The sequence below is a fragment of the Ipomoea triloba genome, chromosome 11, assembly GCF_003576645.1.
Source record: "Ipomoea triloba cultivar NCNSP0323 chromosome 11, ASM357664v1".
Lineage (NCBI taxonomy): Eukaryota > Viridiplantae > Streptophyta > Magnoliopsida > Solanales > Convolvulaceae > Ipomoea > Ipomoea triloba.
This window is the reverse complement of record NC_044926.1, coordinates 17,061,283-17,069,954: the sequence shown is the minus strand read 5'-3', so window position 1 is coordinate 17,069,954 and position 8,672 is coordinate 17,061,283.

Here is an 8,672-nt window from a genome sequence, read left to right as displayed (position 1 = left end):
CTACTAGAGCTTGGGCTTTGATGGACAATGGTGGTTTGTACTCCAAACCATATTGAGTTAACTCCATTGCCCACCTCACCATCCGACCAGAAGATGTCGGGCTTCTCATAATACTAACCAGAGGTTGGTCGATCAACACTTCCACATGGTGAACTTGAAAATAGTGAACTAGCTTGCGCATTATGGTCACCAAGGCATATACCACCATTTCTAGTAGTGAGTACTTGGTCTCTGTATCCTTTAACAATTTGCCAATGTAGTAAACATGATAATGCACCTTTCCCTCCTTCTGATTCAAGACCGAATTAATTGCCTGGTCAGATGCCATGAGATATAGGTACAAGGTTTCTCCCTCATTGGGCTTGGCCAGCAAGGGGGAAAGGGGGACAAGTGGACAACATGTACCTTTTCAACTCTTTGAATGATGCTTAGCATTCGACCGTTCACTTGAATCCTTCGCTCTTCTTTATGACCTCTAAAAGGGGTAGCTACTGCTCAACCGATTTTTTAAAGGAACCGACTGGTGGTTTGCTAGGCGGCTGGTCAGTAGTTGAATTTCTAGCAAAGTGGTTGGTGGTTGCATGTCTAAGATTGCCTTCACTATCTCAGGGTTGGGCTCAATTCTCCATTGGGTAACCATGTACCCCAAAAACTTTCCTCCCTTCACAACAAAGACACACATCTTTAGGTTTAACCTTAATTTAAACATCTTCATGATCTCGAAACTTGCCCTTAGGTCAAATGCATGCTCAACCTCTTCTCAAATTTTGACTAGTAGGTCATCAACATAAGCCTCCATATTCTTTTCGAGTAACTTCCTAAACAACTTGGGCACCATTTGTGTGAAAGTCACATGACAAGAGGTCAAAGAGTTGTTGGAATTACTTCCCGAGTTTGTATTGTTCTCTCAAGGATGACAAATTGGAGAGATTAAAATGCATTTGCAAGGGATACAATGACAATTATTAGCTAGGTGCAAAAGCATCATTATAGTGGTTCAAGAGTTGCAATTGTGTAAAGCAAAGTAAACAAGAATTAACAAGATATGAAAAGGAGATTGGATTGGCATCCCTAAGCATTACATTCACTTTTATAAGGGAGAAATAATAAGGTGCATGAGGAGTACTAAGGGTGAAACAAGGCACAAGCACTAAGTCGCGTAAGACTTAGACTCTTAGGTCCTAAGTCGGCTAAGCCATTTCATTGAACACATTGTCTACCTCTCCTTACAGACCTAGCCCTATCGGATCGTAGGGCGGGAATTGTAAACAAACAAGACTAATGAAATATCACAATCTCTTGCTAATCTCTCAATCTCACACTCCTAACCTATTGGAGCTCTCAACAAATTAGGATCAATCCAAGGATGTTTACAACATAGCAATTCCATCATGCACCAAATCTCTTCAATTAAAACAATTAAGATCTAGAATGCAATAGCCTTAGGAATTCCAATCCAATCTTAGAAAGCTTAGCCACTCATACTCGTGGTGGCTCAAAATCTAATCTCTAATTGCAATCAAAAGACAAAGAACAACAAAAGTAAATTAAAGCAAGAATTGAATTGCAATTATGTAAAACAGTACAAATTGAAAGCTAAATCTAAGATCCAATCTTCAAAAGCTACAAGAGATCCAATCCTTCACTTCCACTCTCTAGGGTTCATCACTTTTTCTCTCTACAATCTAAGAGAAAATCTAAAACTAAAACATTTTATGATTTGAGCAATAGACCCCTAAAAACTATATTCGCGCCTAGGAATCGCCCCAGACCACGGGTAGGCCACGGTCGTGGATCACGGCGTGGTTCGGGCACTTATGCGCTGCCTTCTTGAATCACATTATGTTCTTCAACCACGATCGTGGATCTTGTCATGGTCTTCCTCCTTTGTGTAACCATGAGCTTATATCCGCATCTTCATCCATCTTGGGCCCTTAATCCTTACAAAACATCACAATGTGTTTCCCCCTATTCAACATACAACATTGTTTGACATATCACACCCATTTGCCTTATTTTCGACATAATACAAGCTCAAATATGCATAAACACAGATCAATTGTGCTTCTAAAATGATACATTTTTGGCACTTATCATCACACCCTAGTTTTTTAGGCCGAAGGCTATTACTTTGTAGTAATATACTCTGTCCAAGGTGATAAATGCAGTATGTTGTTCGTCTCATTTCGCCATACAAATTTGGTGATAGCATCGAAAGGTATCCATACAACTCACCAGGGCACACTCAACAGTCTAGTCGACCAATAAATTAGTTTTGGGCAACGAAAAAAGGTCTTTAGGACAAGCCTGATTCAAATCCATATAGTCCACACACATCCACCAAGCTAGGGCTTGGGTACCAGGAAGACGTTGGCTAACCACATCGGGTACTCGACTTCTCGAATGTGGCTGCTCTTAAGAGGGTGGCAACTTCATTCTTCACAATTTCTCAATGCTCGGTCACCAAATATATCTTCATTTGAACTACTGGTCGGGCAACCATGTTGATACCAGGCATATCCTTCGAGCCCTAAGCAAATATAATTTTATATTCTCTCAAAATCACTGACGTCATTGGTTGGGTGGTCAATCGTTGGGCTAATCCCTTTGAATGATATTCTCTATCTCATTTTGAAGTATCAAACACTCATCGGTAAAGTGTCTTGAGCGTTGGTGGTACCAATAGTATTTCCCCCTATCATGGGTTGGCACTGCTAACAACGGCTAGACGCCTAGTTTGATCAAGGGAGGTGGTGAAAGTGTGGCAGTATGCTGGGCAGTTATGGCCAGTATCCCGTTGAACTGGTAGCTGGTCAACCACTCGCGCACCCTGCACATATTATCTTCCTTGGCAGGGTGACCATGAAAATGCAACCTAGACTCCTCTCAATGTCATTTAAACAACAACCCTAGTATTGCTTCCTCTTTTGCTTAAGAGCCTCATCGGTCTCAACAAATCGATTAGCTAGATGGATATCTAAGGCATAACTATTGGGTGTGTTTGTTTGCATGCAAACATACAGGACACCCACCCGAAGTGACTTTATGAACATGGTCAAGGTGAACTTGTAATCTAGCCCATCGACCGCTTGCACCTCCTTCTACCAGTGCATTATGAATGCCAATTTAGGGTTTTTGTTTCCCTTTGTCGAACGGTGAAGAGATTCGTGACATGTTTTTTTAATCGCATACTACCGACAAAGTATACTAGGAACTAGTCAACCAAGGTCTCTAATGAGTCCGCTGACCGCGATGGCAATGCCAAGAACCACATTCGCAACACACCATTTAAAGTGGAAAAGAATATCATGTGGTGCATGGGGTCTCGAGTCCGATCACTAATATCTTTGCATGAAATATGACCAAGTGATCCCTAGCCCCATCATATGTGGGCATGGAGGGGCACTTGAAATCCTTCGGTGCCCTGTATGCAAACACCTCTGGGTGAAAAGGGAATTGGACAGTAGAGATTGTGCGGTTGATCCTTCATTCTCATTCAGTTTGCGCTGCAAGAAAAAAAAATAGTTTAACTAATGAATATTAAACATGACAGAGAGAATATTAAATAAAATAATTTTAAAATTAATAACTTAATAACTTAATATAATAGTAGAGTGAATAAAAAATTTATGAATTATTATTTAACTAATTAAGATTTGATTCTCGTTAATAACCTTTGTGAACAAAATTATTTTATAAGTAACATGATAGACAATAATGAGGTGGCTTTGTATGACTTATTGATGATGATATGACACAATAAATGATGTGACAATAATAACAACTCATAAAAGACAAATGACTAGTTGATGACTTGACAAAATGTATTGATGTAGTATATACGATCGATATTACCTACGAAATACGATACTAGGGTCAGTTCCAAGTTTGGTCCCTTAGCCTAGTCTGGTTGTAAGAGATTCCCAATCATATGATTAGCTTACAACAGTAGTCAAAAAGTCCCCCCTTCGTAATAAGAGGAGGGAACAAGTTTCGGTATCGCAGCATGATGGGCACGTGGCACCCAGGCACATGATCGGGAGCCAAGGGAGCTTGTACACGTTCCTTGATGTTTCTGAGGGTAAGGCATCGTGTTCTCTGATCCAGGTCGGTAGGTCGGGTTGTGCTCATCATGCGTAGAAGGTCTATTACCAACCATCATATAGGTGCGATTTTCGGAAAGTAATCGCCATCATGTATTATTAATTTATTATAGTTTGTGAAAAAAAACTACTATATTTTGGTAAATAATATTTCAAAATACTTTAGTTTAGAATAACACTCCATAACTCATTGTGTACCCAATTAGAGTTTAGTAAATAAAACATATAAATTAAAGAATTAATTATTGCCAAACCAAAAAAAGGGCCACCAGAAGGGAACAATGCGCATTATATAGAAGAAAATGCATTTACAGGGCGTTTGGTTGGGAGGAGGGAATTAGGGGGGAAAAGAATTGTAATTCGGTGGAATTGTAATTCAATGAATAAAGTAAGAATTGAAATTACAGTGTTTGGTATGCAAGAATAAGAGTACAGGGAATTAAAATGTAAGAAGTGACAAAATGACTAAAATGCTCTTATATAGTGTAATAATAATAATACTAATAATAATAATAATAATAATAATAATAATAATAATATAATTTCACACAATAAGCAAAATACACATCTTATAATTTTGCTTATATACAGAATCTACACTTCCTAAATCATACATACACTTCATATATATACAGAACCAGGGATAGAGATGAGAGAGAGGTGGAGAAATGGATTGTAAATCAGGGGCAAAATAGTCATCACAATACCTTATTTTCTCCCATTGACCACCGAATTGTAATTCTTAGGGGGGAGGCATGAATTGTAAATCAACAAAGGGAGGGAATTGCAATTCGGCTTAATTGCAATTCCCTCCAACCAAACACCGTAATTGTAAGTTTCATTGAATTCAAATTCAATTACACCCTAATTACGCACAACAAAACGGGTCGTTAATTGAAACTTGAAACGAAATAGTGAAATACTACGGAATATCTCTTAAGAATCCAAAATTTAAATATTCATTATTATAAAAATCTCGCGCATTACTGATGGAGACCTAATTAGGCTCAGTTAATAAAGCATATGTTAAAGAATTAATTAACTAACATATTTAGGCTTCATTCAAAAGGATGGAGAGTCAAAACTGGTTGTAATTAATGAGTTTGAAATAGTAACGTTTAAAAAGGTAAAAGTAGAGTTTCCAAAAAAAAAAAAAAAAAAAAAAAGGTAAAAGTAGTAATTAAGATTTGTGTGTATTTTGAAATCGAAAAACGTTATAGGTGTGACTATAGATTATGTTTATGTCCCTGTTCTTTTGTTTTGTTTTTTGCTTTTTTTTTTTAATGCACTAAGAGCTGAGATTTGTGTATTATGCATAAAATGTTGTAAATTGCATATCTTGCAGACAAAATTACCTATATTATGTTACGTTACGTTATATCATTAACCATCATTATTACAAGTGTTAAAAATCGATTGCAACTTGCATTATTGATTTCCCATAAAAGCCATAATAAAAATACAACAAACATTTATATATTTATGGTAGGCAAGTAAAAATGTACTCCGTAGTTTGCTTCCATATTGTAATATTTATAAAAGAGTTAATTCTATTTTTGGTCCTAAAATTATAAGTGACAATTAGTACTTTTTTTTATCATAACATCCATTTTTTTATCCTAGTATTATTGTGACATGACCATTTTTGGTCATCTATCAACAAAATAGTTTAAATTTCATTAAATACAAGGACATTTCGATCTTCAATTATGGATTTTTTTCAAAAAAATAAATATAAAAATATTGTGGGTCAACCTACTTTGTATTTAAAAAAAAAGATCTAAATGTCCTTGTATTTAATGGCATTTCAACGATTTTGTTGATAGAGGACCAAAACTGGTCATGTCGCAATAATACTAGGACCAAAAGTGAATGTTTTGATAATAAATGACTAAAAGTGGAATGTCACCTATAAATCTAAGACCAAAAATGAAATTAACTCATTTATAAAACTATGGTTTAGTAAGGATTAATATTATGTTTTTTTTAACGCATCACATGTACAAAAACTAGTTGAAAAAAAATAGAGGTCAATGAAATTACAATGATTTAAAGAAATTAGTGAAATTTTTTCAATCGGATGGTTTTGTTGGAATCGGTATGAGAGTACATAATGGGGTATGAAAGTAGTAGTATTATTGCTCAGGGTGTTAGACCCAAAAGGGTGCATAAAAAGCCCAATGCTACACACGTCCTTCACTACTTGGATACCATCAATGTCACACACCTCGCCCAAAGCTATATTACCTATCGGCCACTCCAGCCCTATTTGAAGAGATCAAACAAGCCCAAGGAGAGGACGACTGGGTAAAGAATATCAAAGAGAAGATGGTGGATGGAAAACAGGGTCCATTTGAATTGCATCCGGATGGGAGCATGAGATTCAAAGGCAGATGGATCATACTTGCAAGTTGTAAGGAATTAACGAACCAATTAATGAGAGAAGGTCACAACACACCTTATTCTGTCCATCCAGGAGGGGACAAACTGTACAAAGATCTGAGGCAAAATTTCTGGTGGATGGGCATGAAGAAAGATATTGCGGAATTTGTTGCTAAATGCTTGAATTGCCAGAAGGTTAAGGCAGAGAGAAGTAAGCCGAAAGGGTTGCTACAACCATTGGAGGTTCCTCAATGGAAGTGGGATTCAATCTCCATGGACTTTGTGGGAGGATTGCCAAGGACAAGAGCCGGAAATGACCAAGTATGGGTTGTTGTTGATCGGTTAACCAAGACAGCAAGATTTATTCCGATGAACAAAACCTGGTCAATGGAGAAAATGGCAAGAGCCTACATCAAGTATGTGGTTAAATATCACGGGATAGCACGCGATATTATTTCAGACCGAGATTCACGGTTCCTATCAAGATTTTGGGAAACATTACAGGTAGCCATGGGTACGCAACTCAAGATGAGCACAGCATTTCATCCTGCCACCGATGGTCAAACGGAGCGAACAATCCAAACCTTGGAAGATATGCTCAGAGGTTGTGCACTCGATTTCCAGGGTTCGTGGGATGAGCAGTTGGATCTAATTGAATTCTCATACAATAATAGCTATCATGCCACTATAAGAATGGCTCCTTACGAAGCATTATATGGGCAGAAGTGTCGGAGTCCACTATGTTGGAGCGACAAAAGTGATGCTGTTATTCTTGGACCCCAGTACTTACAAGAAACCATTGAGGCAATCAAAGTGTATTATATATATATGTGTATTATGTATATATATGAAAACCGTATGTGTGTGTGTGTGTATATATATATATATATATATATATATATATATATATATATACGTGTGATGTGTGTGTATTTAAACCGTATATATATGAACATATATGGGTATGTATGTATTAATAAAATGTTGTATTATGTATATATACATGGTAAAATGTCACATTTTGTGTATAGTATATGGTATATATAAACCATAATTATATATGTTGATAGTAAGAAGAGTAATACTATGTAGTTAGGCACATGTGTTATGTATGTAGTGTTACATATGTGTGAACTTATAAATAGTATAAGAAGTAGCATTATGTGCTTGTAAAGAATAAATATATTTTGTGTATTATGCCTATGTTGAGATCGGGAAGTGTATATGTTCTATGCATTGAGATGTATGTGTCAAATATGAGAATTATGTGAAAAGTGTGGGGTTGAAAGTGTAGAATTGTTACACTTGAATTACCATGGTGAAAGGTTGTTAGTGATTATCCAAATGTTTTGTAAAAGAAAAGGAGAATTTTTGAATTGGGTTAAAAGGAGAATTAATTTCCGAGTATTGGAATTGACCCAAGTATGTCCAAAATATTTTCAATGCAAGAAAAGGGAAAGAGTAGAAAAATGTTTTCAAACCTTAGTTCTAGTAAAAGTGGTGAAGGATCTTGTTAACCACGGAATAAAGATGAGCTTAAAGTGCCTATTTTCATGGTAATTATATGTATGATCAATCATACTGTGGGCGAAGTCTATTCGCCGAGTACTATATCACCCGGAAGGAAAAGGTACTCCTACGGGGGTGTGCACACTTAAGTATAGTCACTCTATGTTCGGGTAGGTGTCGTTCTTATGAACCTAGTGAGACTAGCTAGGAATCATTCCAACGCTCCTATAAGTCCAGGGGATCAGTATTAGACCGGGCGATGACCACTGAACCCGAGTTCAACGATCCAAGTGGTCAAGAGTGGAGAAAGGACTCCAAAGGCCTCACACTTTCTATCTAGGACTAAGAGGAAATTTTGAAATATGAATGTAGCTACGCCGTAGCTACGGGAAAGAAAGATGTGACAAGTATTTAAGTACCCAAAGGTTGTGGGTGATCTCTCTCTTTGAAAAGTGAAAAGTGATGAGAATTTCATTATGAGGGAAAGGTTTTTCTACTAAAGTGATTACAAGCAAGATGTGTGATTTATGTTTTCTACTACTTACTAGTATGCTTAATTGTTTAACAACATATTATTGGGTATGTAAATGATTACCAAATGACCTTGTCAAGAGGGAAAATGATATGAGACGTTATTGAATTTTGCTCATAATGTATGCAAGTTGCTAATATAACTGT